This window comes from Arachis ipaensis, chromosome B6 (assembly GCF_059453495.1).
Source record: "Arachis ipaensis isolate K30076 ecotype BB chromosome B6, ASM5945349v1, whole genome shotgun sequence".
Taxonomy (NCBI): Eukaryota; Viridiplantae; Streptophyta; class Magnoliopsida; order Fabales; family Fabaceae; genus Arachis; species Arachis ipaensis.
This window is the reverse complement of record NC_142441.1, coordinates 52,679,218-52,688,799: the sequence shown is the minus strand read 5'-3', so window position 1 is coordinate 52,688,799 and position 9,582 is coordinate 52,679,218. Positions and strand designations below refer to the sequence as shown.

Below are 9,582 nucleotides of genomic sequence, written 5' to 3'. Positions count from 1 at the left end.
TATATATATATATATATGTGCATATCCGTGTGTGGGATAAATTGGATTAGAAATAGAAAAAAAAGAAAAGAAAAAGTTGCACACGGAATAAATTATGATGAGTTTTTGACTTTGAAATACCGGTCGTTGAAGGATTTTAAGTAAGTTGGGTGTCTGTGATACCCGGGGAAAAATGATTTCTTTTTCGCATATTTTTTGACAGAAACATGCATCTTCTCTTTGTATGTGTGTGCGCGCGCGAGAGATAAGTAGTAGTACAATTATATGAGCTTAGAAAACGACATGCACTCTACGCGGTGCTCCTTGATTACCAATAGAAGAAAAACAATATTGCTTTAACTTTATATTTATAATAGAACTTATATTCACTCTTAATTAATTTTATTTCTTTAATTTCGTTATTTTAACATCTCATTGTCCTTTTTATATATAGGCATGGTATTATTCCAGCATGTTCCTATCATATATATATATATATATATATATATGTATATATATGTATATATATATATATATGTGTGTGTACATATGAATCATCTAAATAAAGCTTATATTGAGAGATAGATGATGAGACTGAATCAGTGGAAAAGTGGGGAGGACCGAATGGAAGGCCAAATTCTATTTTCAAATGAATCCCCTGGTTCAGATTTTGCCACCTCTATGATTTTGGGTACAACGAAATTGAACAAAACTCCAATGTCTCTTTGGCAATTACTCGTTCCTTCAAAAATTTTAATCAACTATTATATCATAATTTACTAAAATACTAACTTCTTTTCCAAATCTTCTGTCATCGACGTCGTTGCTTGATCGTCAACCAGCTTCCATAGTTGCTGCTGCAATCTTCCTCATCACCGCTAGTTCATCAATAAAGACCCTCATCAGTATCGTTTTCCTCCAGATCAGAAATGAACGGTGCTGCTAGACTCCTAAAATAACCATCCACTTAATGATAAAAATAATCATCCACATACCTAGTGAATTGAATATCCAGCATATTTTAATTGTTTATAACTAAATTCAATCCAATCAAAACAATTGTCCACATAAGAATTAAAATAACCATCTGCATACCTACTAAAAAGACTATCATGAACTAGCCATTGAAGTAGCTTCAATGAAAGGCCCTAATGAAAGATGCAACGACTAGCACTGCTGTTGCTCCTTCAATAGTTCGAAAACTACTGGTGACGGCCACTGGTAACGATGAAGGTTCTTCTCCAGTGATTCAAGTGAAAACTGCGTAATCACTAGCTCAAGTGGTGATTGATGTAGAAAATCACGCAATGACTAACACTGTTGCTACTCCTTCAACCGATGAGGATGAAGGATTGGATGAAAAAGAAGAAGAAATGATTGAGAGAGTAAAACTATACAACCTTTGCTAAACATCCAGAAGGAGAATGAAGAGTGGCATGACAACAGCAGCAGTAGTGGATGGGTGGTGGATGGGAGGTGTGTTGGGCTGAGCGCCAAAGAAGGAGGCACGTCCGGCTGACCTGCGGAGGTGGAGGAGCGTCCGGTTGAACGGCGGAGGGGAGGACCGGAATGAACGACGGTGTGAATAGAGGAGTGGAAGAGGGTTGAGATGGAATGGGATTGTGATGTAATGATATATTAAGAGGAGGATATATTGCCTAACGCTAATAATCTAAATTTAAATTGATTATTCTAATAAATTGAGAATCTAATTTTAATAATTAATTTAATTTTTTTAAATTGTTGTCCACGTTGTTCAATATTTATATTGTTTACATATACTTTTTCAAATTCTAATTGTTCCGGTCTGGAACTAGACTCTGAGGTATGTGTTATCCACAAAGCGAAGAACACTAGCAACGTCCTCCTCCTATGTGCAGTACCATGAGTTTCTCTTTCGTCCGAGCAATTTGGAGAACCTACAAAAAGGACTCCGATACTTAAGTCAGTTTACGATCTCAAAATTAGGAAACTTAAATTTGGAGAGATCTGTTTAGTGACTTGTATGTTGTGTTCGTATAGGCCGTTTGCGTTAGGTATTATCTTTTTCTTTAGTATGGTTAAACCTACTTTGACCTAGTAGTTCCGAGGTATAACATCGGATCTGAATTGTTTGGATATGGATTACAGCTCCCAAGCTTGACTTGCTAATGTTGATAGCAAGTTAAGCTTTTGTCTGAATTTCCCACGATATGCCTGTTCTACCTATATCCGAGCCCCCAAGCTCAACATGGTACTGATTTCTTCGTTAGTGGAGCCTTTAACGATTGGCAAATAATGTGTATTTATTATTTTCGGGAGACATGAAGGCGCATTTTTTTGTTTTGGCAATAAATGATAACTGGGTACTGGCTCGAGGTAATTATGGCAGTTAAATTATTGGTGATTTGAACAGTTGCTTAATTTGACGGCCAGGGGTAATTCTTAAAATTGATCGTGTGATAGTGTTTATTGTACTTGGAACCTCTTCATTTTGCTTGTGTCAGAAAAAGTTTTGGATATTACCAAGTAGAAAAAGTGAAAAATAGATGTTATTTTTTAACTTTTTCTTGCCTGTTGGTTTCTTGTTTTAGCTATGAAAAAATTGAAAGATAAAGTAGTTGAGCTTAAGGAAGACCTGTACGTTTGGGTTCATGCGAACATGAAGTGTCGCGCATGTCTTTTCCAAAGTTCAAAAGCTTTAGCTGAGCTCAACGCCGTGAGTCGGGTTCGCGGTGGTTCTTCTGTTGGGGTTGAGCTTCTTCCCTATAATGGTGAAGAAAGGGTTTGTAAAAACAAGAGATGACTGGGCCTATTTCTATTTTTACACATGTTTGCTAACAAAGCTCAATGTGAGGTTTCCTTTTTCAGAGTTTGAGTGTATAGTCTTGACACAGCTAAATTGTGCTTCATCACAGCTTCACTAAAACTCTCGGGCCTTCCTTGGTGCCTTCGAATGTCTGATGAGTTTTCTTGAAACTGCCTCGTTGTTAAATATTTTCTTCTCGCTCTTCCAGGCGAAGGGGGTTCGCAAAGGTCTTTGGATAAACTTGAGTAGTTATCCTAAACGTTCTCTGTTTATTTTGTATAAATCATCCTTTAAAAAATTCAAAGGGATGTTTTTGAAAGTCCGTTCTTGTGAGAAGGAGTACCCATTTTTCTTAGACTCTGAGTTAGGAGAAACATTTCCACTTTACTGGTGTCCTGAACCAATGCAGGTTCTGGAGGCGGCAGGGAGGTCTGAGGAAGAAGATTGATTGTTAGAATATCTAATTAAATGTTTTTTTGCCGGGAAATTGTTATCTATTGCTGATGTTTTGAAATTTGAAACTGATACTGATGGTTTGAAAGGTTATATTGGTAAGGGTTTATGTTGTACTTTGTTTAGTATTTTTGGTGTTTTTCACATTGTGATAGCTTATTCGCTGATACAGGTGGGAGAGTGCTAAGGTTGTCCTTGGTGCGGATGAGGACCTTCCTTGATCCAAAAAAGAAGGAAGGTAAGGAGGTTTCAGCTAGTAAGGTCGACAAGCATGTTGCTGCTGATACTGCATAATCTAGGGCACATTCGCGGGTGAGAAAAAAAATCCATGAATTTGAGCGGTTGCTTGAGATTCATTCTGGTGTGGATTTGGTCTTTGGTTCTGGTGTTAGAAGTGAGGTAAAAAGGTAAATGCGCCTATATGGGTTTATGTCTGGTGGTTCAATCTGGAGTGACCGACTTCCTTTTGCAGCTTTAGCTGATAGGGTTGCTCAAAATCCAAATGATGTGCAGCTTTTGGAAAATACTGGGAAGGAGGTGATCGGGCAATATTTGCACATATGTTTGGTCTTATTTTTTTCTTATATTGTTTTGAGCTGGACTTTAGTTGACCAGGTTTATTTTTTATAAGGTTCTTGGCACAAGACTGCTCTGTGTTCGCCGAAGTAAAGAATTATTGGGAGTTGAAGAAAGGAACAAGATGGAAAAAATTTCAAGGCTTGAAAAGTCGATTACTGAGCAAGATGGGGTGGTTATTGATCTGACTAAGAAGATGAAAGAGATGGAGGTGGAAGTGGGGAACTTGCAGGATCAAATCCGAACACTTCAGAGTCAGTTGAAGGGAGCTGATGTCGAAAAGGGAAAGCTGACATCTCGAATTCACGAGCTAGAGGATGAAGGATTAGAGATGTTTGCTACAAGGTTTGATCGTGCTATAAGTCAAGTTTCTATTTTTGCCCCTGGCTTTGAAGTTATCCAGTTCGATGTTACAAAGATAGTCATCGATGAGAAATTGGTGGATGATAAGCCTGGATGGGAGGTCCAGGATGAAACAGCGGATGCAGTTGATAAGTAGAATTAAATTTTAGTTGTATAAGTTTTTTAGGATTGACTTTAGCTTTTTGCTTTTTTATTTGAACTCTTTTGAATTGTAAAGTTATGCCGGTTTTATGTGATATTGCAACATATTTTATTGTTGTTTCGCTTGCATAGAAAGTTGGTACTATTTATTGCATGTTGGTTTGCATTGATAGATTGTTAGAGAAAATGCATGAATTGATGTTTGGAATGTTTGAAATGGTCGGCCTCCTTAAAACCTCCTCGAGTAAAACCCTCTTTAGGAAAAACCTCGGTGATAGAAAAAAGAGTACCTCCCATGCTTCAAATTGTTACAAGCAGTCAAGTATGGAACAAACATAATGATGAAATATTCCATGTATTTGATAAATTGACTCGCTCCAAAGTCAATAGAGAATATGCTCCTCAGCCGTGCACGTGTGATACTCAAAATTGACCCTCCCAATTTGTGGCGAGTGATGAGCGGATAATTTATACGCTTTTTGACATTGTTTTTAGTATGTTTTTAGTAGGATCTAGTTACTTTTAGGGATGTTTTCATTGGTTTTTATGTTAAATTCACATTTCTGGACTTTACTATGAGTTTTTGTGTTTTTCTATAATTTCAAGTATTTTCTGGCTGAAATTGAGGGACTTGAGCAAAAATCAGATTCAGAGGTTGAAAAAGGACTGCTGATGCTGTTGGATTCTGACCTCCCTGCACTCAAAGTGGATTTTCTGGAGCTACAGAACTCGAAATGGCGCTCTTCCAATTGCGTTGGAAAGTAGACATCCAGGGCTTTCCAGCAATATATAATAGTCCATACTTTGGCCAAGAATTGACGACGTAAACTGGCGTTCAACGCCAGATTTCTACCCAAATCTGGCGTCCAGCGCCAGAAAAGGATCCAAAACCAGAGTTGAACGCCCAAACTGGCACAGAACTTGGCGTTCAACTCCACAAATGGCCTCTGCACGTGCTACACTTAAGCTCAGCCCAAACACACACCAAGTGGGCCCCGGAAGTGGATTTATACATCAAATACTTACTCATGTAAACCCTAGTAGCTAGTTTATTATAAATAGGACCTTTTACTAGTCTTTTAGACCATCTTTGAACGCATTGTTCTTAGACCATAGGGGCTGGCCACACGACCATGCCTGGACCTTCACTTATGTATTTTCATATGGTAGAGTTTCTACACTCCATAGATTAAGGTGTGGAGCTCTGCTGTTCCTCAAAGATTAATGCAAAGTACTACTGTTTTCTATTCAATTCTTCTTATTTCGCTTCTAAGATATCCATTCGCACCCAAGAACGTGATGAAGGTGATGATTATGTGTGACGCCCATCATTCTTCTCCTTTATGAACGCGTGCCTGACAAACACTTCTGTTCTACATGAATTAAGCTAGAATGAATATCTCTTAGATCTCCTAACCAGAATCTTCATGGCGTAAGCTAGAATGATGGCGGCATTCAAGAGAATCCGGAAAGTCTAAACCTTGTCTGTGGTATTCCGAGTAGGATTCAATGATTGAATGACTGTGACGAGCTTCAAACTCGCGATTGCTGGGCGTTAGTGACAGACGCAAAAGGAGGGTGAATCCTATTCCAGCATGATCGGGAACCGACAGATGAATAGTCGTGCCGTGACAGGGTGCGTGAGCATATTATTCACTGAGAGGAGGGGATGTAGCCACTGACAACGGTGATGCCCTTGCATACAGCCAGCCATGGAAAGGAGTAAGACAGATTGGATGAAGATAGCAGGAAAGCAGAGGTTCAGAGGAACAAAACGCATCTCCATTCGCTTATCTGAAATTCCTACCAATGAATTACATAAGTATCTCTATCCATATTTTATTATATAATATTCGAAAACTCCATGATTATTTTATATCTGCCTGACTGAGATTTACAAGGTGACCATAGCTTGCTTCATACCAACAATCTCCGTGGGATTCGACCCTTACTCACGTAAGGTATTACTTGGACGACCCAGTGCACTTGCTGGTTAGTAGTATCGAAGTTGTGACAATTATGAATTAAGATCAGAGCACCAAGCTTTGGAGCCATTACCAGGGATTGTTCGAGCCTGGACATCACAATTTCGTGCACCAAGTTTTTGGCGCCGTTGCCGGGGATTGTTCGAGTTTGGACAACTGACGGTTCATCTTGTTGCTCAGATTAGGTAATTTTCTTTTTGTTTTATTTTCAAAAAATTTTCAAAAATCTTTCAAAAATTCTTCTTTGTTTTCGAAAAAAAAAAAAAGTTTTCAAAAAAAAAAAATGTTTTCAAAAATAAATTATTCTATGGCTTCAAAATTTTTTTAAGAATGAATTCTAGTGTTTCATGAAATATGTTGATTCATATCTGGCTGTAAAGCCATACCCAAACTACTTTGGGATTGGTATTCAACTAATCACTCCAGCCCATGTAATTATATGCTAAAGCTTGGCTGGCTGTTAAGCCATGCCAGACCCTTTGATTGGAGCTTTAAGACTAACATGGCAAGATTCCTGGAATTCATATTAAAAATTTTGGAATCCTTATTTTTCCTTTTTCTAAATAATTTTTCGAAAAATATAAAATAAAAATCCAAAAAAAAAAATTTGAAAATCATAAAAATCAAAAATATTTTTGTGTTTCTTGTTTGAGTCTTGAGTCATATCATAAATTTGGTGTCACTTGCATATGCATCTTGCATTTTTCGAAAATATCATGCATTCATAGTGTTCTTCATGATCTTCAAGTTGTTCTTGGTAAGTCTTCTTGTTTGATCTTGATGATTTCATGTTTTGTGTCTTTTCTTGTTTTTCATATGCATTCTTGAATCCTTAGTGCGTAAGCATTAAAGAATTCTAAGTTTGGTGTCTTGCATGTTTTCTTTGCATTAAAAAAATTTTCAAAATTGTGTCTATGATGTTCATCTTGACATTCAAAGTGTTCTTGGTGTTCATCTTGACATTCATGGCATTCTTGCATACATTCATGTTTTGATCTAAAAATTTCATGCATTGCATAATTTTCATGTTTTCATAAAAATTCAAAAAATTAAAAAAATATCTTTCCCTTTTTCTCTCATCAAATTCGAAAATTGAGTTGACTTTTTCAAAAATTTTTAAAAATCAAAGTTGTTTCTTATGAGTCAAATCAAATTTTCAATTTGAAAATCTTATCTTTTTCAAAATCTTTTTCAAAAATCAAATCTTTTTCAAATTTCTTAGTTATTTTCGAAAATTCCAAAAATATTTTTCAAAAATCTTTTTCTTATTTTTATATAAAATTTTCGAAAATAACTAATCAATTAATGTTTTGATTCAAAAATTTCAAGTTTGTTACTTACTTGTTAAGAAAGATTCAAACTTTAAGTTCTAGAATCATATCTTGTGATTTCTTGTGAATCAAGTCATTAATTGTGATTTTAAAAATCAAATCTTTTTCAAAAACTAATTTCTATCATATCTTTTCAAAAATATCTTCTCATCTTATCTTTTTCAAAAAAATTGATTTCAAAATATCTTTTCTAACTTCCTAACTTCTTATCTTTTCAAAATTTGTTTCAACTAACTAACTAACTTTTTGTTTGTTTCTTAACTTTTTCAAAACGACCTAACTAACTCTCTCTCTCTAATTTTCGAAAATATCTTCCCTCTTTTTCAAAAATTTCTTTTTTATTAACTAATTATTTTTATTTTTGATTTTTTAAAAAAAAAAATTCGAAAAAAAATACTAACCTTTTTCAAAAACTATTTTCGAAAATCACTAACTCATTTTCAAAAATTGTTCTCGAAAATTCACTTCCCCCTCTCATCTTCTTCTATTTGTTTATTGATATACTAACATCTTTCCTTCAACTCACCAAAAATCCGAACCCCCTCTCTCTCTGAGTTCAGATTTTCTTTTCTTCTCTTCTTCTACTCACACAGGGATCTCTATACTGTGGTATAAAGGATCTCTATTATTATTATTATTTTTCTGTGTCTTCTTCTTTGTCATATGAGCAGGAGCAAGGATAAGAACATTCTTGTGGAAGCAGATCCAGAACCTGAAAGGACTCTGAAGAGAAAATTAAGAGAAGCTAAAATACAACAATCCAGAGATAACCTTTCAGAAATTTTCGAACAGGCAGAGGAGATGGCAGCCGAAAATAATAATAATGTAAGGAAGATGCTTGGTGACTTTACTGCACCCAATTCCAATTTACATGGAAGAAGCATCTCCATTCCTGCCATTGGAGCAAACAACTTTGAGCTAAAACCTCAATTAGTTTCTCAGATGCAGCAGAACTGCAAGTTTCATGGATTTCCATCTGAAGATCCTTTTCAGTTCTTAACTGAATTCTTGCAGATATGTGATACTGTTAAGACTAATGGAGTAGATCCTGAAGTCTACAGGCTCATGCTTTTCCCTTTTGCTGTAAGAGACAGAGCTAGATTATGGTTGGATTCTCAACCCAAAGACAGCCTGAACTCTTGGGAAAAGCTGGTCACGGCTTTCTTAGCCAAGTACTTTCCTCCTCAAAAGCTGAGCAAGCTTAGAGCTGATGTTCAAACCTTCAGACAGAAAGAGGGTGAATCCCTCTATGAAGCTTGGGAAAGATACAAACAGTTGACCAAAAAGTGTCCTTCTAACATGCTTTCAGAATGGACCATCCTGGATATATTCTATGATGGTTTATCTGAGTTATCAAAAATGTCACTGGACACTTCTGTAGGTGGATCCATTCACCTAAAGAAAACGCCTGCAGAAGCTCAAGAACTCATTGACATGGTTGCTAATAACCAGTTCATGTACACTTCTGAAAGGAATCATGTGAGTAATGGGACGCCTATGAAGAAGGGAGTTCTTGAAGTTGATACTCTGAATGCCATATTGGCTCAGAACAAAATATTGACTCAGCAAGTCAATATGATTTCTCAGAGTCTGCATGGAATGCAAGCTGCATCCAACAGTACTCAAGAGGCATCTTCTGAAGAAGAAGCCTATGATCCTGAGAACCCTGCAATAGCAGAGGTAAATTACTTAGGTGAACCTTATGGAAACACCTATAACTTAACATGGAGAAATCATCCAAATTTCTCATGGAAGGATCAAAAGCCCCAACAAGGCTTTAATAATGGTGGAAGAAACAGGTTTAGCAATAGCAAGCCTTTTCCATCATCAACTCAGCAACAGACAGAGAACTCTGAACAAAATGCTTCTAATTTAGCAAATCTAGTCTCTGATCTATCTAAGGCCACTGTAAGTTTCATGAATGAAACAAGGTCTTCCATTAGAAATCTGGAAGCACAAGTGGGCC

At 36.4% G+C, this 9,582-nt stretch overlaps 1 non-coding gene across 1 annotated transcript; it reads right to left on the bottom strand.

Moving 5' to 3' along the window:
• Positions 1-8,813: 8,813 nt before the first annotated feature.
• LOC148555585 (small nucleolar RNA R71) lies at positions 8,814-8,921 on the bottom strand. The gene has a single exon (XR_015887424.1). It is a non-coding gene; the product is annotated as a small nucleolar RNA R71 (small nucleolar RNA).
• Positions 8,922-9,582: the final 661 nt, after the last annotated feature.